This window comes from Podarcis liolepis (genome assembly GCF_965112155.1).
Source record: "Podarcis liolepis genome assembly, chromosome: 8".
In the NCBI taxonomy this organism is placed as follows: Eukaryota; Metazoa; Chordata; class Lepidosauria; order Squamata; family Lacertidae; genus Podarcis; species Podarcis liolepis.
The window spans coordinates 46791652-46819633 of record NC_139560.1 but is presented as its reverse complement, the minus strand read 5'-3'; the positions used below and the strand labels follow the sequence as shown (position 1 = coordinate 46819633).

The 27982-nt window shown below is 42.0% G+C and overlaps 1 long non-coding RNA gene across 1 annotated transcript; it reads right to left on the bottom strand.

The window, feature by feature from the left end:
* On the bottom strand, positions 1-27982 carry LOC310714037. Its single transcript, XR_014529542.1, has 3 exons — positions 27829-27982; positions 15466-15587; positions 1-231 (listed from the first exon to the last, which is right to left on the bottom strand). It is a non-coding gene; the product is annotated as an uncharacterized lncRNA (long non-coding RNA).

Genomic DNA, 27982 nt, shown 5'->3' with positions numbered 1-27982 from the left:
CACATTCACTGCTCTGCAAAGCAGTTTTCTAGCCACAGCAGCAGGCAGGAGGAAGATACATGATATGGCTTTTGAACACCATCTTATGGACCCTATAGCCATATAGATCAAGACTGAGAGTGCTTTATATGGTGATGCACTTCCAAGGAACAGTACACATCTCAGACTGGAACTCTGGAAGTGGTTTCCCATAAGGAGTGTTCACCCATTCGATGAATGTAGTCGGTGCACCTGTGAACACAAATGGCTGAGCAGTAAACTGATGCAGTTAGTTGCATTTATCATTCAACAAGTGTATGATCAGTATGCAATAGTTGAGCTGTACAAATGAAGTGTATACTCATTCACGCAAACACTTGCACACAGCTTGTGCCTGTGCTCGGTGTGTGAATAAGCCTATAGAAAAAGCTGGAAGTGGAAAAGCTTGAGACTGCCTTTCAAGGATGTAATTGCCCAGCTCTTGCATACCTCCCATGTAATTCACAATGTTGTTCCATTTCATCCATTTTTTGTGAATTATTGAGCCTATCTCACTTTGTGGCTCTTATTTTTCATAATTTTGATGGTCTTTAATTCCACGGTGCTGAGAAAAAATTCATTACTCAACTGAGAATTTTTGAAAATTGCCAGAAGCAATAGCAATAGTCACTGTCTGTTTGTTTAGTAAATGACTGAGCCATTGCTTAGAATGACAGGATGAGTTGGTGAACAAAGAATGCCCCCAGTGTGTTTGTGTCGGAAGTGATGTAGACAGCTCAGTTCATTTTAGCTAGCCAACTTTGGAAAGAAAATTACAAGTTTAAAGTGAAACTAACATAGTAGGATTTATTAGTATGTGAAAACTTTTTCAAATAATTATTTCAAAAACATTTACATCAGTTTTGGGAAAGGGCAGTTTTCAAAGGATAGACTCTGCCCAGCAGGGATAGGGCCAAGTATTATTCCCCAGCCCACCCCCAAGCTGCTACAATTTGGTTTGTCATGGGAAAGCCATTGTTCAGCTTTTATCTGTTCAATGTATTAATCCAATGTGAGCCCCCACAGTGCTGTTGGTGGAGAAGGCAGGAGCTTTCCTGTGATATTGTACCACATGCATGGACTGATGTAGTTCAAATGTTTAAACATTCATTCTGAAAAATATTAAATCCATTTTCCCCCTGAATATATGTTCAAAATTTGAACATTTTCCATGCAAAAACTGTTTGCCAAATTTCCTGTTCTGCATTTCTCTGCCTTAATCTATGTTGCAGATGGGCGTAAGGAGACATTTCAGTGGAAGCTTCTTACTTCAGTGCTTGGTAAAACTAATAAAACTAATAACCACCTCCACAGAGAAATTCTAGCTGATCATTAACCAGAGATTTGTTGCCTTGGATACAGAGTCAGGTAGATTTACTAGATTTTTTTTTTAAAAAAACAAGCCTAATATTTGATTTCAGTGCTCTGAAAACAGAAGCAACATAGTTTCTATGAGAAAAGCTTTCAGTGATAATAGCTTAATTGCTGTAGAAAACATCAAGGGAAAATTAAGAAAGATTCATGTGTGTGTATGATTGTGGTGGGACAATGTTAAATAAATATACTGACTATCGACCTTATACAAAAAAATAATATAATTTCCAAGCAGTTGTAAGAAATCAGTACTTCAAAACTTTTAGAACTGTGCCAGCAGATAAAATATGTGGTTAGGCTGTCTATATAAAATCACTAAATTGAGAACATTTTATTCTTGTTTTTGGCAAGGATGGGAAATTGTTAGAGGTATTACAAATCTGTGTTCTGATATGGGAGAAATGTGTCTTATTGCAGCTGGGGTAGATGAAGGTGTCTGGTTGTGTTGCTACAGCTGCAAAGGTAAAGGACCCCTGGGTGGTTAGGTCTAGTCAAAGGCAACTATGGGGTTGCGGCACTCATTTCGCTTTCAGGCTGAGGGAGCCAGTGTTTGTCCACAGCTTTCCAGGTCATGTGGCCAGCATGACTAAACTGCTTCCCTCTGTTCACCTTCCAGTGGTCATGTCTCCTCTGGTCACTGCTATCTACGCTCTTCACCTCCTATTTTTCAGCTTCTTACAGGTGAGCAGGAGGCATTATTACAATTCACTGATACACCCCAGCCAGGCAAAAGCCTTCAAGGAGAGTAGTGCGCAGGAGTGGTGAGGGTTGTTGTTTTAGGAGATGATCTGGGTAGAGTATTGGGGGCCAAACAGAGGGGCTTGGGCGGCCTAAGGCTCCCCCCCCCACTCAGAAGGTAGTGGCAGCAGCAAGTATCTTAAAGGAAGCCGGATCTCAGCTGAGTATTGGAGGGGCTCAGCAAGTGACCATCCAACGACAGGTCCTTTTAATGGAGTCCAGGATGATCACAGGACCTTTTCATACAACTGACAAGCTTCCTTTTCTTGTTTAATGTTTTATTTAATGTTTAATGTTTTATTATGTTTTTAGATATGTTGGAAGCTGCCCAGAATGCTGGGGCAACCCAGTAAGATGTATGGGGTATACGGTAAATAGTAAAATTATCATTATGGAATGGGACATTCTTATTTTCATTGGGAAAATGTTGGAGGGTATGGGAACACAGCCTGTTACCACAATTCTGCTGTTCCCCATGCATGCTAATTTTACCTGTGTTGAACAAAGGGGATCTGCAATAATTTTAAAATGCTGTCAAGCCACATGCAAAAGTAACGTTTGTTAGCATATTTTTACCATTATACTAGCTGATCTGGAAAAAAAGTATTATCACAGGGAAAGTGCATGCAGTTCAGCACTTTTGAGATGTATTTTAAACAATAACACACTGACTCAAAGAAGATCTCCAACAAAAGAAATTGATTAGGCTTGCTAGCCCTTTCATTATAGCCAAAAGACTGTCAAATTACTTCTTTTCCAAATGTAAAGTTTCCCCATTCTTCATTATTTTGTGCAATATCTAATTTTGCTCTTCAGTTTGCTGAAATTCTCTCTTTCTCTCTCCTCTTTCTCTTTCTCACACACATAAAGAAGAGAAAAGGTGTTCAGGAACAGAGATCCTATTTAATTGCTGTCAGTGTTCTGAGCAGTATGTAATTGCTGTTAGGAAAGAAGAAAGCAGTCTCCAGTAACACATGGTACCACTGCTTTTTCTCCTGAGATGACTGACGAGTGTTATAATCTTGCAACTTTTTCTTAGAAAAGAGGATCATCGTAAAGCCCTGCTATGTTAAAGAATATTCGGTGATCAGTATCAGAGTATTTTATTGTATGAGTTACATCTAATAGGCTTATACTAGCATGATTTCACTCTATGAACTAGATCTACCAGGTTTATACTAGTATGCATATTATGTTGTGGTCCAGTGGCAGGAATTATTTAGTTTTCAATTCTGCAAAGGAGCTCATGTTCACCCACATGTGGCCATCCATTTATGTAGATCTAAGTTCAAATCCTGGTTTACCTAATTATATCTCACTGGAGATGCGTGTCAAATATAAGGCATGAAGCCTTATCATGGCCTTTAGGGGTCTCCAATGAATCCTAGAAAACTGTATTGCTCCATATAAATTACTGGACTGAATTACTGAGCATCAATTGGTGGTTGCAAGCATGCAGTAAGGTAGATATTTAGGTCAGCAGGATAGGTGGATGAGGGATATGGAGAATTTCACAATAACTGAACTTTAATGTGAGCTCTGCACTGTTCGCTCGTACACAGTGTGAGCCAATAGTATTTCATGTGAGTGCTAGCACTATTTAATTTAAATTTAAATATTTAATTTATATGTTTTAAAACAGCACAAGCAACATTTTTGAGCCACAGCCATTAAACTGATACTCTGTTAATTGCCATTGTTTTGGAGTTATACTGCTATATGAAGTGCTGAAATGTGTATTCCCTTTAACTCAATTTTATTGAGGTGATGATAGTTGGCATTAACATTCATTGCTATTTTTTTCATCTTTTATCTCCTCTCCATTACACAAAGGTGGGTAAATGCTTAATGGTACTAGCAGCTTTGCAAATATAGGGAAATGTATTTTAAAATAAAGGACTAAGCAGCAGTACAGTGCATAGATTCAAGAGTACAAACCATACCCTGCTTTGGTCATGTTCCATTGCGCTAAACATGTATTTGTTGCATGAAAATCATGCGCACACACATACATAATTCACCATCCAGTAGAAAATGGCAGTGGCACTGCTTCTCTTAATAGCTGATAATGACCGCTCCCCGCTTAAAACGGGGGGCGCCCTTTGCGTGGACGCGTGCAGCCCCTAGATCTGGAGCGGCTCCAACAGCATAGGCTTGGCTTTGCCTTCCCTCAGGTGGGATACCTGGAGGTCTCCACCTACCTCAGTCAGTTGTCCAATCCCACCTGGGGGAAGCGTTGCCAAGGGGACCAGGCCAGGTAGGGGAGGGATTACCTGCCCACACAATAGAGGGAGGATCTTACCTAGGAATCCTCACTTGGCTCCAGAGCTTCTCCCACCCTACCCACCCTCAGTTAAGGTCTTATTTTGCAGGTTAACTTTTCTTCACAGGTTTTGCAGGTTAACTTTTCTTCACAGGTATGCGGGCGCTGCTACGTTAAGGTCGCTGTTAAAGGGCCGGAAAGGAATTTCCCTGCATTGGCAGGTTTCGCCTTTCCCATAGCAAAACGTCACAACTTTGGCGGTATCAGGCCTTGGGCGGAATCCTTTTGTCCATCTTCCTCTTGCGGCAGCGATACCAGGGTTCCCCGTTAAAGGGGTTTTCTGAAGGGAGGCTTTGGCCGTACACCGAAAGGTCGTCATTGCTCCCTCCTGCGGCGGCGGCGTTACGGGGGCGGCCATCTCTGCTTGAACATATGTTCTCCAGAGCCGGCCCATCCCCCACACACACACTGGATAACCCTGATGCTCCCTAGGTCCCCGGCTGGGGACCGGGGAGGGAGAACGCCCAATGCCTGAGCCAAGGTCTACCCACATTTGAAATTTAATAAAGTTGTGGCCAATTTAATCCCAAAGCATGTTGTTTTGAGTCGTTATTCACATGACGGGGGGACCGTGCAGGATCTGGGGACTCCGCCTGTCCACGCAATAAGAATAATATCAGTTATGTCCTTTCCTGTGTTCTGTAAATTTCACTACTGCACAATGCTTAAGGAAAAATTCAGTGCCCTGAGCAACAGTTGTTCATTCACAGAACCAGGTACTTTGTGTCCTTGCTTTCATATCATGCTGTGTCCCACTCACATATACATGGCATAATTCAAAATACATTAGTTACATTTAAAATACTACAGCTTTTCCTGCAATTTTAAGCAAAGGCCTTTGCCAACTTTGTTACTGCATGTGGCCATTCTTGGCTTTGCAAGAAGGTGGGAATGAGAGAGTGGGGGGGATTTTTGGATTGTTGTTCTTTGCTATGTTGTAATGTCCCTCACCCCATACCTGCTGGAGGAGGGGATATCTTGCTGCCTAATGTCTGCACCATTCGCACACAGACAATGGCTTTAAGTCTTTTGTTTCTTTCCTGTTCCCTGAGGAAATCAGGTGCACAGCAGACCTGCAGTGCTAGTGACAGAGGTTCCACAACTCCTGAAGTTAATATATAGAATTCTGTCTCCATGCCCACCAAATCAACTAATATTTTAATGAGCCATTTTATAAAATTTGATATTTCTATGTCTTGTTACGATAAAATACATCTAATGCTTTGTCCTGTCCTGTCCTGTCCTGTCCCACCCCCACTTTCTTTGGGCAGCATCTTCTTTCAACAACATACAAGGATCACATATTATCAATTAAACTCATTGATGGACAAATTACAACACCCCTGGAGGCATCCAAATGGCTGCTTGATAATGGGCAATCAATAACAGTAGCAGTACTGTCAAGTGTGATATTGACTACTAAGCGACAACTGCAACACCTGTTAGGAGAATCAAAAACAGTATCGTTTTGTGTGTGTTTTTTGCAAATTGCCAGCCATGGGTTCAGTGCTGGATTTACGTATAAGCTAAACAAGTTATAGCTTAAGGCCCCACTCTCTTGGCCCCCCCCCCAAATTTTAAAGGAAAAAAAATCTGGATGTACATTTCCAAAATGTAAGATAAAAACAAAGTAAAACCTACATACAGCAAACAGTGTTGTGTTGTGTAGATCCATAAATTACCATATAGCATATATTCAACACAAAAACAGTGACAATTTGTTGTTGGCAAAGGACAGCTGGACATATAAAGTGCCCCATTACCTTCAGTAGCTTAGGGTCTCATCAAACCTAAATCCGGCCCTGCCTGGGCTTGCATCAAGCAATCTAATGAAATGTGAATTGCAACAGACCAAATTTGAGTTAAGAAAATGTGATTCAAAAGACAATCAGGTACAGAACAGTGAATCTCATCCCTAGTAAGGGAGGGAACTGATTTAGCAATCATATGTGGGAAAGGAGTTTAGATGCCAAGGTTTATAATCTGGAATCATTTCCCATACATATTCCAAGTTTATGCTGGAAATGTTTAAGAACAGAAAATTTGTCATACTTATGAACATTTTTCAGATTTTAGTGTTTCACCAAGATGGCATTCATGATTTGATATGGAATCAAAATTTTGCAGTGGAAAAAGTATGGATGTGTCCCACTTTTGAGTCTCCTATCCACTTCTGCTACAGATCCTAGTTGAGGTAGACCCATTAAAAGTTCTCTGCAGAGAAATCCTAAGAGCGACTGGCCAGGAGGGGAGCAGTAGCTCCTGTGAGGTATCTGCAGCTCTGCCAGCTCCTGCTGTTCTGGGCAGAAGATGGGGAGCTGGGTTTGTTTTGTGTTTTGTTTTACTTGTCTCTGTCTTGAATATGGACCATCTTAGGATCCAACTAATCCATGGACAGCCCTTCCCTGTAATACTCCACTTGGGGCTCTATGCTGGTTTACACTGGTGGAACACACTGCTGACAATTGCTTCTTAAATACCAGTGCTTTTGACAGGTACAGAAGATTACCATTTCTGGGTAATCTTCAAAGAGATTTGCCACAGGGATCATGCATACTCTCTAAGTGGGCAATCCTGCTCCTTATCTCTCCCTCCCCAAGCTATATTCAGGGTTGTTATAGCTTGTTCGGTCTGTGCTAGTTTAGAGGTAAGCTTCTTTATAATTGTGCATGATGAGAAGGGCTGGGACTTGGTGACAGTGAACATGCTTTGCATGTAAAAGGTCTGAAGTTGAACCCCTGGCATCTCTGGGTAGAGTGGGGGGAATATCCCTGTTTGAAACCCCGGAGAGTCACTGATGATAATACTGAACTAATGGACCAATGCAATGATCTGACTTGGTGTAAGACAGCTTTTGTTCTGCCCCCACAGGGTTCAGTTATTTAGTGACAGCAAATCTGTGTTTTAGTACTGTATTGGGTAGATGAAATAATAATGGTGCTCCTTTAAGAAGTGCCCTTCCCGTTTCCAGACCTCCAGGCAGCCTGGGAAATGAAGGCTCAATAATATTCTAGTTTCTATTGTCTCTGCCTAGAGTGGGGAAAACCTCCCTCTCTCCTTTGTAGCCTAGTTCTGTTTTAGTTCTTGCAAGCCCAGGAAGAAGAGTAAATTCACTCATTCCTACAGAAGTTCATAAGGAGCCTCCTAACCACATTCACTCAGAGCCAAAAGAACAGCCTACTGGAATGTGAGTAAACGTGCCTTGTGAACTTCAATAAAATACATGTTTGAGAGTTTTGTGGTGTTTTGTTTATAGTTATCCAGACTGAGGGAAGTCTCAGGATGGAACAGCTTCCAAGGTTGACACCTGGTTCCCCACATCAGGTTCTGGCAATACTTTGCAATACAGATCTTGGAATGTGTCTGGGGTTAATTCCTGGTCTTATCAAACTGTTCTGGGGAAAATGCAGCCATTATAGCTAGGTAATAACGCATTTCTTTTCATTACCCTTGACATTCAAATTTCTCATGACTAGAATACTCTGACCTTGATTACCATCATACCAAGTACCTGACGTTTGCAGAGTTTATTATTCACTTCCTATATTGGATTTGAGGTGTTTTGTGCTAACGGTGAATAATGTAGAGAAACATTCAACAATTGTACACTACTGGATAAAAAGATGACCTTCAAGTTGAGACTCATTCAGCTTCAGCAGGAGTTTATAGACCTTCCTCCTCTCTAGCAGTACTGTTACAGGAAACTATTTTTCCCTTTCTCACTTTCCCTGGCTGTTACAAATCCTTGTGGGGGAGACACAGTATTAGCTACAGAGGCACTCTATCGTTTTCAGTGCCGCCAATTTGGGAACCTAAGTTGCTGCCCGTGGAGTAGCTTTTCGGCCACCTATTTAGCATCAAAGATCTTGGTCTTTTCCCAGCTGGAAGGGAAAGTCTGACTCTTTCAGCTATTTACTCTACTCTGCCTGTCTTCAAGTTACACTCAATGGTCCCGGTGTCTCCATGTCTCTCAAACTGAGAGTCAAAGTGAAAGATCAGACAGAAGTCATCCAGGCCCAGCCTGAGAGGTAAAATTCTTGGCCCGTAGAACTCTGATGCATTCCCTTGCCTTCATCTTCAGCAGGCCAGGACCTGGAAAGCCATTGCTAAGACTTCACAGGACCCAACCTATTCCTGGGGCTAGTCTGTTTCAGCTGTTCTGAATTTCTGAATTGTAAATTGCTGCAACCCACCCTAGGACCTGCTGGTGAGGGGTGGGTAATAGTGCCACTAGTAATATCAGCAGTGCTATTTGCTAGAACAAAGAGGTGCCAGAACTCACCACGAGCACCTCCTTCGTTCTCTTGGAATGGCAATGGTGCCCACCTGAGAGGTGCCAGAACTAAATTCCAGCAAGTTCTGGCTGGGGGGGGGGGGACCCATACCCTGAATATCAGTTGAAACAAATGCTAAATTATTGTCAGTTCTTGGGGAAACATGGGAAATAAAAGATTGTGTGCACAATTCATACAGGTGAGACTGAAAAAGTATTGAGACCCTTCTGCAGCGACATGGCTCCCTTACTCTGGAAGATGATCCTTAAATTACCTTTTAAAATTGCCATTGAAAATCTTCCAACTTTCGAGGGCAACTTATTCCATTGCCTATCAGTTTATTTTTACTTCTGAATTGCTGCAGTTTGAAGACATTCCCTCCTGTGCTACCCTGAGAGGGCCTTGCATTAATTATTCTTTATCTTCATGACAGCTGATTACATATTTCATAACTTTACCATGTCCTTCTTAATATTTTCTTCTTTAAGTCATGCTTTGCTTAGGTTCTTTGCAGTATTTTCTTAAATTATCTGTACAGAAGGCTTTTGGGTGTCTGCTTTCTACCATATCTATTTCAGATTGTTTATGAGCTACATAAATTGCACACTGGCTTTAACCTCTATTTTATATAGCCCTGTTTGGATTTATTAGTCACAGCTAACACCAACGTGAGAGCAGGAAAGGGCACCCTGCTGCCCATACATATATTTGAAGGGGGCATATACAGACTTCCTTGTGATCCAGAACTCTGATCATTCAACATTCCAGAATGCATGGAAATCTGTAGGTGAAAAGCCCCCAATTGAGATATTTGTGTTCTTCACATGGGTGCCAGAAAGAGGAGCTACGCCAATGTGGCCCTACTCCCTGTCACATTTTAACTGTGAGTACAATGCCTGAATGTGGGACGTGGGTGGCGGTGTGGGTTAAACCACAGAGCCTAGGACTTGCCGATCAGAAGGTCGGCGGTTCAAATCCCTGCGACGGGGTGAGCTCCCATTGCTCGGTCCCTGCTCCTGCCAACCTAGCAGTTCGAAAGCACGTCAAAGTGCTAGTAGATAAATAGGGACCGCTCCGGTGGGAAGGTAAACGGTGTTTCCGTGTGCTGCTCTGGTTCTCCAGAAGTGGCTTAGTCATGCTGGCCACATGACCCGGAAGCTGTACGCCGGCTCCCTCGGCCAATAAAGCGAGATGAGTGCTGCAACCCCAGAGTCGGTCATGACTGGACCTAATGGTCAGGGGTCCCTTTACCTTTACAATGCCTGAATAGGATTTATGTGATTCCCGATTCTTGTCTCCTGTGGTCTCCATTCTACTGTACTGAGAAACCTTGTCTTACTCCTGCCCCTGCTCTCATGTCCCCAGTCCAAGGATGAAAGATGAGGAAAGGGTGACACAATACATTTCACCATACAATCCATGGATCTTGGGCTGATCAAAAACGGCCTTCTCCAACCTGGTGCCCTCCAGGTGTGCTGGGCTACAACTCACATCAGCATGGCGGTGTTGGCTGGGGGCTGATGAGAGTTGTAGTCCAAAACATCTGGATGGCACTAGGCTGCTGAATACCAGTCAAGAGGATTTGCAAAGAGGTAGTTTAGTTTTGTGAATACTGGAAATAAAGTATGCATTGTTCCATTCCTGTCCTGCTGCTGCAAACATTGACTGTGTAGAAACCCTCACTTTTTAAAAGAGATTCATGGAACTGATTAAACATTTTCAACTAGTTTCTTGGAACAGGAAGATTGTTGTTACCTGTGTAGTTTAATGACAGGATTTTATTGTCAGCAGTAAATGAGTTGTGGTCCTGAAATCACATACTAAGGCTGCAGAGGAAACACAATGATATATTTTAAGATGCTAACTGGAGAAGATTTTATTTGGAAAACATGGTGAGAAATATGAAGCCATTTTAAAACAAGTGCTATGTGGGGGTTGTTTTTTCTTAAAAAAAGTATTATTGAGCATGTTAGCTTCTGAAATCAATCTTAGAACAATTTGTGCTCACTTTCTAAACCCCTAAATTGGTTTTCCTCCACATAAGCACTCAAAATTCATTTACTATTTTGGTGAGGAGCTCCCATTTATTTATCCAAGCATAAAGTCAGAATTATATTTACCTAGAATCTTGGAGGAATAAATAGGCCTCATAAATATTATTGCTGCTTGGTTATTAATGAAGGTTAACAGATTCAGTGGCTGCCTAAGTTCAAAACGAAATACTAAGAAGGGTCAGGAGGACTTAATTTTCCCCCACATCACATTTCTATTGTTACACATGACCCCCAATCTCTGGCAAGCGGCAGCAAGATTTCAGGGGGATTTTTTAAGCCCAAGGACCACATTTCCTTCTAAGCAACTCCTAGGGGGTCCACATGCCAGGGCTGGGTGAAGCCAGATGCAAAGTGGGCAGAATGACACATGTACCGGTATATGTCACCTTTGTAACATAGATTAGTTTCCACACATACTCAGAGAGCCTTCATCCATCCAGGCATCATTAGAATCTAAGGAAATATTAAAATCTTAAGGGTAAAGGACCCCTGGCAGTTAAGTCCAGTCGCAAATGACTCTGGGGTTGCGGCGCTTATCTTGCTTTAAAGGCCGAGGGAGCTGGCGTTTGTCCGCAGACAGTTTTTCTGGGTTTTGTGGCCAGCATGACTAAGCCACTTCTGGCACAACAGAACACCAAAACCAGAGCAGCGAATGGAAACACTGTTTACCTTCCCGCCAGAGTGGTACCTATTTATCTACTTGAATTTTTTTGGGGGTGCTTTCGAACTGCTAGGTTGGCAAGAGCTGGGACCAAGCTGGGACCGTTGTGGGGATTCGAACAGCCGACCTCCTGATCAGCAAGCCTGAGAGGCTCAGTGGTTTAGACCACGTCACCAAAAACACTTAAATGGTGCTTCTTTTCGCTTCCCTTGCTGCAGCTTTTCTCTTTGCTCAAGCCCCACCTGCTTTTCTCTTATGTAAAGCACACTGTGCAGAGCACCCAGAGGAGGAGGGGAAGTCTACAGCTTTCCAAATGTTGTTGAACTCCAGCTTCTATCAGCCCCAGCCAACATTGCCAATGGTCAGGTAAGGTGGGTGTTCTAAAGCCACAGGCTGCCCAGGAGCGTACGAAGTGGGAGGCAGAGGGACAGGTCACCCCGGGTGCCACTTTGGGGGGGGGTGACAAGATGGCCCCTGCCTCTCCCTCAGCTGTAGAGTGGCCGAGGGCACGTACAATCCGTACGGGCTGCCACTCTCGTGCGCTGTCCATACGGGCTGCCTCTTGCACAGTGACCATAGTCTGTATGGATGTCGCACGTGTGTCACCGGACGGTTCACCCCACCCCTCAGCGTCCCGCCCCGGGTGCCAGAGAGGGTTCCTCTGCCACTGAGGCTGCCTACTCTAGAAGGTGCTGTTGGATTGATTTACGGAAGCCCCATATTATTCAAGATGGCGCCACCCCAGAGGAATTGAATAATCTCTTCAAGACTGCTGTCGCCATTTTGTCTCTTTAAGCAAGGGGGAGATAAAGGCAAGGGAAATCTTCTGAGTGGTTCCCTCTTCTTGGTCTAACTGGAGCAAGAGGAATTCAGCTCCATCGCATCTGGGGAGCTATTGGGAAGGTTTTCATTTGGTCCTTGCTTTCCTTCCACATCTCCCAAACTGGTTCCGAACAATCTGTCTTTGGATGTTTTGGAACATTCACACTCTACTATCAAAGAAGCATCTGTTAAAAGTGCCAATACGTACTGAACAATATTTTATAATACCCAAAGTGGGCAGTGTTATTATGAACATAGGCAGTGACTCTCATGTTAGTACTGATTTGTGCCTCTATTCAATAAAATTTCACAGGGGCATTAGTGCTCTGTTGGCTTGAGGCTATACACATGATAAATGTATGATGTAACATAATTCTTTGAAGGCTGTAGGCTACTATTCAGGGGTTAGCTGGTTTAATGTTAAGTATCTTGCAATGTTGCTTATCCAGCTCACTGTTAAAACCAACATCCTTTCAGTGGGAAATTGGGGGGCGGGGCGGAGAGAGAGATACCACCTGATATGGAATTCATCCAAATCTGCACAGGCTATAGAGCTGTCAAGGAAACCATGCACATTTCAGGAAATTAATTTGACATTGTAAAAGTTCACTGTGACAAACAAGGAGCCAATTATATGTACAGGAAGAGGTGATTACACAGGGGAAGAGACTGATCAAAGTGGGGAAGCTCTGAAAAGAGCAAGGTCCTACTCAGAATCTTAAAAGGCTACATGTTGTGGAGGTAACATATCCAGGATAAAAATCAGTTTAAAACACACACACACACACACACACACAGAGAGAGAGAGAGAGAGAGAGAGAGAGACTCTTAAAATGATACCCACAATGAAAGTAGTAGTAAGAGAATTCAGACACCAGGTTTCACCAAAATCGGTTTAAAAAATTATAAAGTCAATCATGGAGGGAATAATGCTCCTAGTGAATTTGAGAAGTCTTGCTTAAATCTGGCCCCCTTGAAAATGGGACTGTTGACGAGTTGGACTTTATTCTTTAAAAAGGATCAGGACTGGGGCCAACAACTGTGATCCCTATTTCCCCTCCATGTGAGCATTGCTTATTAACTGAACTTTCTGCATAGGCTTTTGTGAAGTAATGAAGTGGATTAGCTGATGACTACAAGCTGGTCAGTCTCTGGTTCAAATCCCATCTCAGCCATGTACTCAGTATGTGAACTCAGGCAAATGCTTGCCTTTCTGCAGTTCGAGAACAATACTGGCCTTCCACTCACGGGTATTGTAACAACTGCTGCTCTATGTGAAGCTCAGTGGTACCTCAGGTTAAGTACTTAATTCGTTTCGGAGGTCCGTTCTTAACCTGAAACTGTTCTTAACCTGAAGCACCACTTTAGCTAATGGGGCCCCCCACTGCTGCCGCGCCACCGGAGCACGATTTCTGTTCTCATCCTGAAGCAAAGTTCTTAACCTGAGGTACTATTTCTGGGTTAGCGGAGTCTGTAACCTGAAGCGTATGTAACCCAAGGTACCACTGTACTCTAATAGATTAGAGTCTGATGCTGGGGAGACCTGAGCTAATAAATCACACCAGGGTGGGGAAGAATATATTTTATTCAGACTGCAGTAAGAAGGTACAGCCTGGGTGCCCAGGAAATATTTTTATCCATGTTGCTTACACCATGCCAGCATGAGCATATATTGTCTTACTTGCTGGCAGGTTACAAAGCGTTGACGTATACGTTGATAAAAGGTGCACATCCTCAGGACAAAGGTAGTAGGAAGAGAACATTGCTAACAATTGCCTTCTCAGAGCCCCATCACACAACATGCAAGGAAGCAGGCAAGCGTACATTTAAAGCACACAGTTTCCCCACAAAGACCCATGGGAACTGTAGTTCCCCCCCACTGGGCTACAATTCCCAACTCCCTTAACAAACTAAAGTTCCCCAGGTCCTTTGGGAGAAGTCATGCGCTTTAAAATGTCAACAGGATGTACTTTTGTTGTATGGTGTGGATCTGTCCACAGCGTGACTTTGTTGTTGTTTGGTTGTTTAGTCGTGTCCGACTCTTCGTGACCCCATGGACCAGAGCATGCCAGGAACTCCTGTCTTCCACTGCCTCCCGCAGTTTGGTCAAACTTATGTTCGTAGCTTCGAGAACACTGTACAGCCATCTCGTCCTCTGTCATCCCCTTCTCCTTATGCCCTCCATCTTTCCCAACATCAGGGTCTTTTCCGGGGAGTCTTCTCTTCTCATGAGGTGTCCAAAGTATTGGAGCCTCAGCTTCAGAATCTGTCATTCCAGTGAGCACTCAGGGCTGATTTCTTTAAGAATGAATACATTTGATCTTCTTGCAGTCCATGGGGCTCTCAAGAGTCTCCTCCAGCACCATAATTCAAAAGCATCAATTCTTTGGCAATCAGCCTTCTTTATGGTCCAGCTCTCACTTCCATACATCACTACTGGGAAAACCATAGCTTTAAGTATACGGACCTTACAGCGTGACTTACTTCTGAGCAAACCTGTGCACTGTAAGTTCCCTTTTTGAAAACTGACTCATACACACATAGCCCAATCTATGAATGTCTACTGTGAATAAAGACATATGCTCATGTAAAGTGAACTGATTGCAGTGGTAGGTTGCTAGATCATTTGATTTTTACTAGATGTTAGGCCCTAAATCATGTAGCTGTCTGTTGAAAATGTCAATGTTACATACTTAATATCGGCACATGGGCTTTGAAGTGGGGGAAAGGAGTACTTCCTAGGTGCTTAGCTACCTTGCTGTGCTCCTGATTAATCACATAGAGCTTTCAATAAATGCTGCGTTAAGGAATATTCCCTTTAATGTCTTCTGTATATTTTGCACAGGTGTTTGAAGAAATAACATTTTAAAAGATGCTGAGTTTATAAGCACTACATATTATATGAAAAGCAGGGACATTAATATTTTGTGTTCTTTAAAAATACGGCTTGAACTACTACTTGAAGACATATGGTGCCATTAATCTTTCCCCAGCAATTATATTATTTCATGCAGAGAACAAGACCTACTCATTATATCTTGCATGGCTTTTTTTGCAGGGAGAGCTTAGAAATCCAACCTTTGCCATCTCAGCTCCCCAGTTTACAACAGATTGAGAGAGAAATTGGGGGAATTATTAAGGATATACCAAAGATCCTTGAATAAAGACATGACTGGTGTCATATATTTATTCATAGCTGACCTTTGCAATATGTGACCTATTGAGCCAAACGTAGTCCCTTGTTCACTTTTTTCCAGCTGGCCTTCCAGGTGTGATGTTCATTAGCTAGGTCGTGGTCTTTCTCAGTTATGCTCTCCCTAGTTCTTTGAAGAAGAAAAAGTGTAGCGTTAGGTTTTTAGTTTTAAATGTTGTACTTTTTTATCTTCTGCTTTTATTGTAAGCCACTTTGGATGGGCATTTCTTCAGAATAGCAACCTTAAAATGTTTTTAACTAACTAACTAACTAACCAAGCAAGCAAGCAAGCAAGCAAGCAGGCAACCAACCAACCAACCAACCAACCAACCAACCAACCGTTGATGGACTCAAGGATCCATTGGGAATGATCCAATAGGACTCATTTTATTGAAGCTGGTCATACATCTTCAACCTTCATTCCCTCCAAATGGCTTGTTGGTCATTTCTTTACCCTGCATTAGCAAGTGGATGAGGGTAAAGTGGCATGCCATTGGGAGCCAGATTTGGCCATGGGACCTCCAGCAGCTGACTCTCTAGCTTACTGAAATTCATTGGATTGCATCAAATGAATGCAATGTACAGTATATTGGACTCAAGGAATCTCTACCAAGTTTATTTTCTATACACGCAGTTGACTGCATGGATGATTTTCCTGTAAGAGAACAAAATGCTCTCCTCTCAGATGCAAGGCCTTGGACTCCTTTTCATTTATATGCCTATAACAATGATTTGCTTGTTTTCTGCCCCTCTTATCCTCACCCATTGAGTTCTCTCATTCCATATGGTCTTTGATATCAGGGTAGAGTCCCTTAGTATCCACTAACTTGAAATAAATATTGGTGGTATCCACAGTCCTTTTGTTGTTCTTAATTTTCACAAGTAGCCCCAGTTTTTTTTTATAATGCTGCTTTTCATTTCTCTGGAATATACCTTAAAAGACTGGCAGACTTTGCAGCTACAGCAAGAAATTGGAGGTGTTTCAAGTATGGCTAATCAAATTATATTTGCAGTGGTTACAGTTCCATTACTAAATGTTATATAGCACTCTTCCCCCTCCTCTCAGCTTGGTAATAAGCAGAAGAGGTTATAGATAGGGTCAAGAATTGAGCTATTGTGTAGAATTTGATTTTCTGCTTGTACTGCCAATGTTCCAGTTAAAATTTAAATCTACAACTCTGAGCTCTCAGTGCTGTGCCATTTTAGGAAAACTGAGTTATAGATTATGTACTTCTCAAATTTAGCAGTCCAAATGATGAGTATATAGGTTTCTCAGCTGACCTAAAAGCTGCAGGATTGAATACAGTGAGATTGACAATCATGTCAAATTAATTTAGAAACACTAGTTCTGTTAAAAGCATTCGGATATGCTGACACATATGTGTACTATATTTAAATTAATGTCCATTCACAAATGTTTTCGACTTTTAAAAAGGTTTTAAATTTGCAATGCAGATCTTTGCCCTGATCTAGGCACATTATAAAAGTCTCATTAGGACTCTGCAGGCTGTGTAGTATGCATTAAAACAAGGCACCTAATTATCTTATAAATCATATAAATAAATAAAGGCAGAAGTTCCTGGGGCCCAGCAGTTTATTTATTTTCCTTTGATTAAAAGGGGGGCTGTCACACATTTATTTTGATAAGAGAAGTCAGTAGTTAGAATCAAAGAATCAAAGAGTTGGAAGAGACCACAAGGGCCATCGAGTCCAACCCCCTGCCAAGCAGGAAACACCATCAGAGCCCTCCTGACATATGGTTGTCAAGCCTCTGCTTAAAGACCTCCAAAGTAGGAGACTCCACCACACTCCTTGGCAGCAAATTCCACTGCCGAACAGCTCTTACTGTCAGGAAGTTCTTCCTAATGTTTAGGTGGAATCTTCTTTCTTGTAGTTTGGATCCATTGCTCCGTGTCTGCTTCTCTGGAGCAGCAGAAAACAACCTTTCTCCCTCCTCTATGTGGCATCCTTTTATATATTTGAACATGGCTATCATATCACCCCTTAACCTCCTCTTCTCCAGGCTAAACATGCCCAGCTCCCTTAGCTGTTCCTCATAAGGCATCGTTTCCAGGCCTTTGACCATTTTGGTTGCCCTCCTCTGGACACGTTCCAGTTTGTCAGTGTCCTTCTTGAACTGTGGTGCCCAGAACTGGACACAGTACTCCAGGTGAGGTCTGACCAGAGCAGAATACAGTGGCACTATTACTTCCCTTGATCTAGATGCTATACTCCTATTGATGCAGCCCAGAATTGCATTGGCTTTTTTAGCTGCCGCGTCACACTGTTGGCTCATGTCAAGTTGCTGTAGATTCTGTAGACATTCCTGATTTTCTGGCCATCAGCACCCACCTTCCCCACATTTTCTTTTTATTATTATTAGTCGAATTTACGGTATATACTGCCCTATACACGGAGATCTCAGAATGGTTCACAGAACAAATTAAAATATAAAACCACAATATAGATAATCAAAATAAAAACAACAACCCAGTAACCCCCCCAAAGAAAAATTTAAAAGGGTATAGGATGTCCATCAATTTGAAATGTCAATTTTCACCACACCCACTTTTACTCTTCAGCCACACCTAGAGGTGACCAGAGGCAGGTTTAGGGTAGTACGACCGGTTTGGCTGCACTAAGCGCCACAACAATGCTGTAGAATGGAGTGAGAAAGGCGGAATTTTGCTGTCACCCAGGGCGCCACTGAAATTTGAGAGCTCAAAGTTTGCCACTGGGTTGACCATGAGTCAATGTGGCTCCTGGCACATAAAATATTAGCTGAGGCCCACGAGCTTCATTCAGGTGGTCTGTGGAATGTCTTTATTAAGTATTCTTACTTATTTTTAATTGTATTTTTATTGCTTCATTTATTTCTTACTCTGCATGTTATTGTATGCAGTACAATTAAATGCAACGTAAGAAACATAAGAACTGCAACATAAGAAATAAGAACAACAAGCAATTTAAATACAATTTAAATATAAGTACAATTTAAAATCATACAGCATCTAGCACAGAGCATTACAATTGCTACAACAGGAAGAAAATAATATTAAGTGGTCCACTAAGGCCATCAGCAATTTTCAAGCTGTTTGTGGAGGGGTGAAATATGGGAACACTGCTACCTACATACTAATACTGAGTGTTCACATTTATGTAGCCGAAACTACTCCACCTGCTGCCTGAGGTGAGTGCTTCACCCTGACTCATCGGTGGGCTGGCTCTAGCTTCAGCGTGGGGGTGGGGGTGAAAAGGAGATGGGATGGGGAGTTGAATACCCAGCAAAAGGAAGACGGGGGGAAGACACGACTATCAGCTTTAATGCTGGGCATAACTTTTGCCTGAAGTGTCACAGTTCATAAATTTGACCTTACACCACCTCTCTAATCAGTTGATAATACTACAGTGGTACCTCGGGTTATGTACGCTTCAGGTTACAGACTCTGTTAACCCAGAAATAGTGCTTCAGGTTAAGAACTTTGCTTCAGGATGAGAACAGAAATTGTGCTCCGGCGGTGCGGCAGCAGCAGGAGGCCCCATTAACTAAAGTGGTGCTTCAGGTTAAGAACAGTTTCAGGTTAAGAACGGACCTCCAGAATGAATTAAGTACTTAACCCGAGGTACACTGTACTTATTAAGCATATGGTGGCTCTGATCTAAAGCTCTGTATGTGCCCTAGTGTGTATAGAGCTTCTAACTGAGTGGATGTCCTCCTAGATTTAAATATTAGGAGCAGAGGGACATTCATCTGTATGGAAAAAGAAGGTGCTCTTTCATCACCATAGCAGATAAGTTATATATGTGGAGTAGCTCAGTGGTCCATCAAAGCTCTGGTCTGTGTGAAGGTTTCCTGGATGAGGCTTTTTGTGATCAAAGTTCTTCACAGACCTTTGTTGTGATTTTTAATCTTTGACGTACAAACTACCTTCGCTGCTGAGCACGATATAAATATTGCAAGCAATGAATTAATAAAATAAGAAGAATAAGGTGAAGACTGAGATGAGATGTTGGAACTGGGAATTATCAAATGCAACAAGAACCTCACTTCCCCAGGTTCTGTTTTGTTAGTTAATTTGTAAAGGAACAATTTTGCAGGCTAAAAATCATAATTATAAACTAATCAGAACTGTCATTGTAAGATCAAAACTGTGGAATATCAGTGTGTTTCTTGACAATGTTGTTCTCAGTTTTGACCAACTGTGCTTGAGCATTTACAGTCCCGTGCTCATGTTGTGTTAGAAGCATTGCCACATGGTGGCTGAGCTCCCAGAAGCATCAGCAAGGCTGTTTGTTGTATTTTGTTCTGAAATAGAATGTCTAGATATGTTTTCCAGAAGGTTCATTGCTATTCCTCCCTGTATCCCTCTAAATTTTCTGGTTTATTATATGGAGAAGGGTCAAACGTGTGAAAGCTTCTCCTGAGAGAGGATCAGCTCAGTACTTCTCAAAAAGCTGCTTGCTTTTCTGACGTGAATATTAAGATATTCTATGGCATTTGCTGAAGAGGGAATTGCTTAATAAGCTCCAAATTTCCTTTTGGCTACTTTCATTATCACTGTCCATCTTCCCCTTTAGAAAGATTCAGAATTAGCTTCTACCCCAAGGTAATAAAAAATCTGTTAATTCTTTGCAATATCATCCAGGCTGTCTGTTCACCAGCAGCGTTAATTACTTGAGAAAGACTTCCGTACGATTGACAAACAGCAGGAAGGTATTTCATAGGGCTTCCTTTGGAGCACATGAAGAATTAATATATTTCTGCAAAACGTCTTAGTTTGGCAGAAAACAGTTCTGGGCAGGTACTTTTTGTTGCTTTGCACCCATAGATTGTGGCTCTACTTGGGGTGCCTACAGGATTTTGTTGGGCTTAGTAAACAGTATGTGGATTGGGCCCTCTGCTGCACCTGCAAAAGATACAAATTTGCATAAAATTTGCCAATACTTTTATGTCATATGCAAATTTGTACCCTCTTTTTCAGATGGGGATGTCCATACGCACTCCTACATTGGTGGAAGCACCTGACCTCCACCACAGTTCCAGTATGGCCACTACCCCCAAGTTCTCCTCACCTGCATGGCTCAAGTGCAGATGCCTGGCAGGAGCTGCTGAGACTCAAATAGGCTTTGGAGTTAGGTGCTGCTGCCTTGTTCAACGAGGCATCAAACTGCAGGGTGCAGCCACTTACATAGGCAATGAAGTACCAGACTCTCAGGCCCTGAACTGACTCTGCTCATTCAGGATGCCTAATGGATCCTTCTAGTTCAGCCTTGCCCTAGAAACATGACTTCAGGAACATTTGTGTGTGCCTGTATCTGTTTATTGGTCCTTCATCTTGCCTCCTGGTTTGTCCTTTGGCCCTGATGGAATTGTCTTTTGGCCTTGACTTCTTGGCTTGCTCTTCAATTCTGTCTCCTGGTTTTGTCATTCATTCCTGCTTCCTCCTCCTCCTCCTTCCCTCTCCCTCTCTCTCTTTTTGCAACTATACAGTTGCCAGCTCCAGGCTCACCTCAAGCAGCTGTACGTATATAGCTTAGCCCCAACTTATCAGAACAGACAGGCATGGAATTTGTTATTGAACTTTTGCACAATATCCTATTCATTGGCTCACAGATTTTGCTAGGGCAAGTGAAGCAAAGCTGAATGAGGGTTGGAGAATCCTTTTGAAGGAAATAAGCTTAGTTTTTGCAGCACAAACTGCATCGAAAGCATCCTTTACGATGAGACTGTCGGAATCTTTCATATCTCAAAGCTCTGTCTCTGTTAGCACAGGCTAATAAATACATGATTGCTTTGAAAGCAATTTCACAATAATTGCTGATAATAATGTAATGGACTATTCTTATGTTTTCATCAGGCATCTTCTTTTCAGAGTGCTGCCTAATAATGCAATGTTGAATAATTATTATTAAAGTATAAATTTAGCTGCAAAAGTAGATTAGCCATCAGTGACCATATCAATGTTTCACCCAGATTAAATAATGACTCAACCTGTGTCCACTTTTATTTGCATAGCGACTGAAACGGCACTTGGCTATTAACTGGTCCATGCATTTATCAAATAATTAGAGACATCCAAGTCCTGAGCCTGAGAGGTACCATCCAGAGCAGTGTCTGAATTATTGTCATTGGCCACAAGAGTACAAATAGCTTCACCTTTTAATGAAAGATGGATGGAATCATATTAACCTCTCCCTAATATGCCTCTCGCCTCAGTCAGCAGCTTGTAGTCAGATGTACAGAGGTGCCATTCCCTAGCAACTAGAAATGCTAATACATTGCTTTGATTAAATTGCCTATCTGAGCTAAGCGAGGTCCCAAAACCTCCTTTTAATGCCTTAGATTTATTTCTTCACATATCCAGCAAGCTGCCTATGAAGGATTTATCCCTACAGTTCAGTAAGTCCACCAGACTGCTTAGTGGTAGAAACAGAATTAATCATGTAATCATCTGTTTACAAAAGTTGGGTGCTACCACCATTCTCTGCCAAAGCACTCACCCAGGATCTGTTCTCCTTTGGAGAATTGAAGATGCGGCGGAGACTGCCACAGCTTTAAGAAATATGATTTGTTCACATATTTACACCTTCAGTCTGCATGGAGGGAGTACAGATCTTACAGCTTCATGATTTCAAGAGGGGCTTGTTCCCCACAGCAGTGCAGCATTGGAGTCAAAGGCATCTCTCCCAACCAGCCTTCAGTCAGCCTGCCAAAGATGGATCTCAACCTTTGTTCTCTGCCTTCTTCCCAGCACACCTTGCGGAAGACACTCTTCTCCTGTCACACACGCCCATCACCTTGGCAACCTCTGTCTGCCCAGGCCCAAGGATTCCTCTTAGATGGACCATCAATACCTTTTGCCTCTGTGAATGCCTCTGTTCCAGGTGAGGAACTGGCTTGGAAAGGGAGCTAAGTCTATATTTTCCTGCTGGCCTGCAATCTTCCCTTTAATACTCCAAATAATCAAAATTCTACCTTCTATTAATTTCTAGGGTTTGGGAGGGTTCCTCCCCAAATCTGTAACAATATATATGTCTACTCAGAAGTATGTTCTGCTGTTTTTAGTGAGGCTTAGTCTCCATGTAATGCATATAGGCATAAGCTCCACTGGCAACAATAGAACTTACTTCTGAGTAAACGTGTATATATGACTGCATCGTGTATATACCTCTCCACATATGCAAAGCTGCTAGTTGATGCATGATAAGGAAAATTGCAGACTTCTTTCACAGTTGAGATTGAAAACAGATAGTTCCTGTTGATTATTTTTAGTTGACTATGTTGCAAATTTTTGTTTAGGCATTACAGTGGTACCTTGGGTTAAGTACTTAATTTGTTCCGGAGGTCCGTTCTTAACCTGAAACTGTTCTTAACCTGAAGCACCACTTTAGCTAATGGGGCTCCTGCCGCTGCCGCGCCACCGGAAAAAGATTTCTGTTCTTATCCTGAAGCAATGTTCTTAACCTGAAGAACTATTTCAGGCTTAGTGGAGTGTGTAACCTGAAGCGTATGTAACCTGAAGCATATGTAACCTGAGGTACCACTGTACTGGTGATGGGGAATCCATCTGCCTGAGAAACAGGTATTGATGAATAAATAGCCTGATTTGATCTAAGACAGCTCCCTCCTGTGTTCCAATACTCTTTTGTTTAGAATTGTACACCTTTTCCTGCACACTGTCCTTAACATCAACTGTCCTTAACATCCAACTGGTAAGTTGGAAACATTTGCAAAGCTTACTGCTGCATCTATAGGTGGTCTAGTAAAAGATACTAAACTACACATTATTCTTGTCACAATCTTAGGCCCACACACTGCAACACTTATCTTGAGCACATTGCTATTTTTGAGCACATGCAGGAGATTCGCTCTTCTTCCACATTCTTCCCATGACATTTTTAAAAATGTATACACTGTCAGAGAAATCAGTACCAAGAAGTGATATCATTTGCACCAGACATGGATAGTTTATCTTTGTGATAACCTCCAGGAATAGAACAAATATTACTTTGAGGATTCTGCTTTTATTCAGGCTCATTTATAATCTTATATGAAGCTGTCTCAAGGAATGATTCAATGGAAGGGGCATTTCTGTCTCTGCATCTAGAATAACTTTCAGGAAATGATTTATAATGTGCATAGTGTTTGACTTTTATAGGCTGAAGAGTATGCAAATAAATATAGTAACTCTGCATTATCATAAATTGCACATTAGTAATTGAAAAGCTTTTGATCTCTGAGTCATTGGAATATTATTTGTTGGGGGATATTCTACATTAACAACATGTATGTTAATAATTTGGGCTCTTTTGCAATATGCACTTTGCGATTCATGATGGTGAATATTTGAAAACTGCTTCTTTTTCTGACTACTTGCAGCAGTTAAGTTTTAGGAAAGTGAATCCTGGGCAAACATATTCAACAGATTGAATAGATTTTTGTTGCATGTTTGCCACAAAACGTGGGATCCCCAGTGTTTTCAGAGACCACCACACAATCTATTTATCAGAATTTCAAAAATTAAACACTGCAGGATTTATCTCCTCTGCTTTGTAACAAACAGCATCAATATCATCATGATAGCATTTTGGTGAAACTGAAAATTACAGATTATGCCCTATACAGTGGTGCCCCGCAAGACGAAATTAATTCGTTCCGCAATTTTTGTTGTCTAGCGAATTTTTCGTCTTGCGAAGCACGAAATCCCATAGGAATGCATTGAAAATCAATTAATGCGTTCCTATGGTCAAAAAAAGTCCAAACAAAGCCAAATTTGGTACAACAACAGTTTATTAACTGCTCTTTAAAGTCACACATACTGTAAAGAGCAGTTCAAAAATTTAAGGGAAAATAAATTAACTTTATAAACAAAACATGTCTTTGTTTTTAGTCAAAGAAAAAAAGTCGCGAGACGTTTTCGTCTTGCGAAGCAAGCCCATAGGGGAAATTCGTCTTGCGAGGCAAATCGCGAACGGAAAAACCTTTCGTCTAGCGAGTTTTTTGTCTTGCGAGGCATTCGTCTTGCGGGGCACCACTGTATTGCATAAAGTAAAATTATGCCCACGAAGTCTTAACAATTGCCTTGGACTAAACTAGAAGTAGCCAATGTGATGGCCTACAGATGTTTTCAAACTTCCATCAGCCCTAGCCAGCATGGCCAATAATCAAGTGTGAATGAGAAATAATGAAGGAAACCATTGGCTAAGTAAATCACAGAATACATCCGCATTACATTTCTTAAAATATGCTGTGGCACCTTAACTTTAAGTGAGAGACCCGACAGCTTTAAATATCAATGATATGAATACTGCAAATGGAGAGTAACCCCCCAGATCCACAAACCACTGAGTTTAGCCTCTTTTTATGAAAAGCTTTGTGCTTTAAATTTAACGCGCTGGCCCAAAGTAAAGGTAAAGGTACCCCTGCCCGTACAGGCCAGTCGTGTCCGACTCTGGGGTTGCGTGCCCATCTCGCTTAAGAGGCCGGGGGCCAGCGCTGTCCGAAGACACTTCCGGGTCACGTGGCCAGCGTGACAAGCTGCATCTGGCGAGCCAGCGCAGCACACGGAAACGCCGTTTACCTTCCCGCTAGTAAGCGGTCCCTATTTATCTACTTGCACCCGGGGGTGCTTTCAAACTGCTAGGTTGGCAGGCGCTGGGACCGAGCAACGGGAGCGCACCCTGCCGCGGGGATTCGAACCGCCGACCTGACGATCGGCAAGTCGTAGGCGCTGAGGTTTTACCCACAGCGCCACCCGCGGCCCAAAAGTGGTACGCTAATTAGCACAGATATTTCCTTTTTATACCTGCTGTTTTATTGCATATTTCACTTTCTGCATGTGGCCCATTCTAGTTTCATTGTCTAGCTGAGATTTACAACTCTGTTTCTGTATTAATTAATGATCTGAGGCAGAACCCTACAGTCGGTAGCTTTCTTTAGTAAAGAAGAGTGATAGTCCTTTCTTGCTACTGCATAACTAGGACATAAACTGGACCCAACAGTACCCCAGATCAGTATGCTATATATTAATACAGAAAATGGAAGCAAACAAATTTACTGGCTATTATATATTTCAAGCCAACTCACTATTTGTGCACATACTGAATGTTAAACTAGAAAAGGCAGTGGGAGATCTATGAGCAGATCTGATTTTCATAAAGCTTAAAGAGGGAATACAGGAGAGGTGGGAGTTAGGGTTTTCCCCTGTGCCATTTTCGTAATCCAAATTGACCACTGAAGCTGCTGTTTACCTTCTGAAGGAAAAGCATACAGGCACAATATGGGGCAACTCCTAGCTTGGAATGATGAGTGGATTTATACTGGGAAAACAGCACTGTGGAAAAAATCTCCTCCCTGACTGGATTCAGCCCCAATAAATCTCTCTCTCACACACCCACCCAGAGAGAGACAGAGAAAGAGAAAGAGAGAGAGAGTCTTGTGAAATAATATGAGGTATAAAAAAGAAAATAATCACAACAAATGCTCTTAAAATATAATGGTTTGGATTTGTTGGTAGAATGTTACTTTCTGTTAAGTTACGCTTTGTTTACTAATTATGCTTAAGATAGCAAGAGAAAGACGAGATAAGAAGAAGCCTGGCTATTAGTATTTCCTTAAAATGTTAGCCTGAGAGGTCTGTACATGTCAGGTCATGATGATGCATTTTAACAGTATAAATGTATTGCATGCCATTTTTCCATGGTTAATTCTGCTTGGGAAATGCCTGAAGAACAGTCTGTATGCATTTGTTTTGTTTTGTTTTGTTTTTAAAGCCATGGTGGCCTGATTGTATTGTAGTCTTGTTTACTAAAGCCCCACCAGACAACATTTTCTGCAGTTGGCAACTAGCCTTCTCTAAGGTCACTTTCAAACAACCTGATTTCCCCCCACCATAAACTTTCGGGGAGGTTATATGGCATCTACTATTCATTAAGTATTCATTCCTATTTGTTTTGTGGGGAGGTTATACTATGTCGTTATCCCACACTTTCCAGTGCAGTATCCTGTCTCTTTCCTTACTGCAAAATGTTTGCTAATATTTTTGGAAACGAATTCTCTGCACATGACCACAAAACTCACAGCAGTTGCACAATGTGTACTTCCCAGCATGCAACTGAATCCCTCCCACAAAACAGTGACAGCCAGAAAGCAGCCTAAATTGCACTGAAACATAACCCAGCCTTATTCCAGTAGCTGCCGCCATCTGTTGCCATTGTTCCATCGAGTCCACTCTTCCCACAGCTGGAGCTGGGAGGGAAAGGGAGCTACAACTGGGTGGCACCTGGCGTTTTCTTTGAATGGGCTAGCGGGCAAGGCAGTGTTAGTCACAAGCAGGCAGGAGGGGATAGCTACACCCACCCACCGAATCTTTTAAAAACAGATAGGAATAAAAGGTTGCAAGGAAAATACTAACAATGCAAGACTTTTCTATACCTAACCTACATTGTTTATCAGACCAGGTGAGTCCATCAATATACTGGGGGAAACAGTCCTTCTCTCTCAATGATAAAGATGGCTGCAAGCACATGCCGTTAGACGACAAAGACCAGGAGGAGGAGGAAATTGATTTGTGGTTTTCTGGACACTGTAGCCTGGGGTTGAATTTCTCTCTGACATATAATGGAGCTCTCTCTATTTTCATCCCTCCTGTCTCTGCCTTTTAAAAATAAGAAATGGCTCAGCTGAAGAGGAAAGAACCAACCCAGGTTTGGACATGAGCAAATCCCTGTTGACCACAGCAAGTAGGGAAGTCACTGCCCTTTCTGTTAATACGTGACCTGAGTCCCTGCGTGAGAGAAGATTCTTCCACAGGAAACTGAACATGCATACACACACTCTAGCTCACAGTGGAAAACAGGAAAGGGGTGATGTCTGTTAATCCACAAAGGAAATGGCTTGTATAGGACACAACCAAGCAAAACTAAAATAAAATAAAGCTGTTTACAATGAAGTTTTAGACCTCAAATATGGATTTTTGACATTAATTGACCAATTCTAATTTCCTCCACCACTGCACAAGTTCACATGTTGTTGGGATTAAGGGAAACAAAAGGTTAAATAAGATACAATGTGCAATTCTCGCACAGCAACTTGCAAACCAGAGTTATCTTGATGGCTTCTGTTGAATTGCTGTCTATCCATCCTTACAAAATATTATTTGTAAGCCACCTTTCCATAGTTAAATCCATGTTCAAGGCCGCTTACAACATGGGGAGGGGACTTAATTCAAAATTTAACAAGAGTAGTCATAAACAATAAATAAAACATCAAAATGAACCATTTCCACATAAATCCACATATTTTAAAAGACACAAAACAATAATATCAATAACAGCAAAAAGGAAACCCCAACAAAACCCCCAAACAATACCTTAGCCAAAGAGTTTGTTCGGAAGCCTCAGCTTTGGTAGCTGGAGTCAATAAGGGCCCCAGACCAGGTAGAAAAGGCCTGCAAGGCAGGAAGCACGTCATCCAGGACTCGCAGCCAATAAGCTTGTGATTTTGTGTATGCTGTTCTCAAAAAC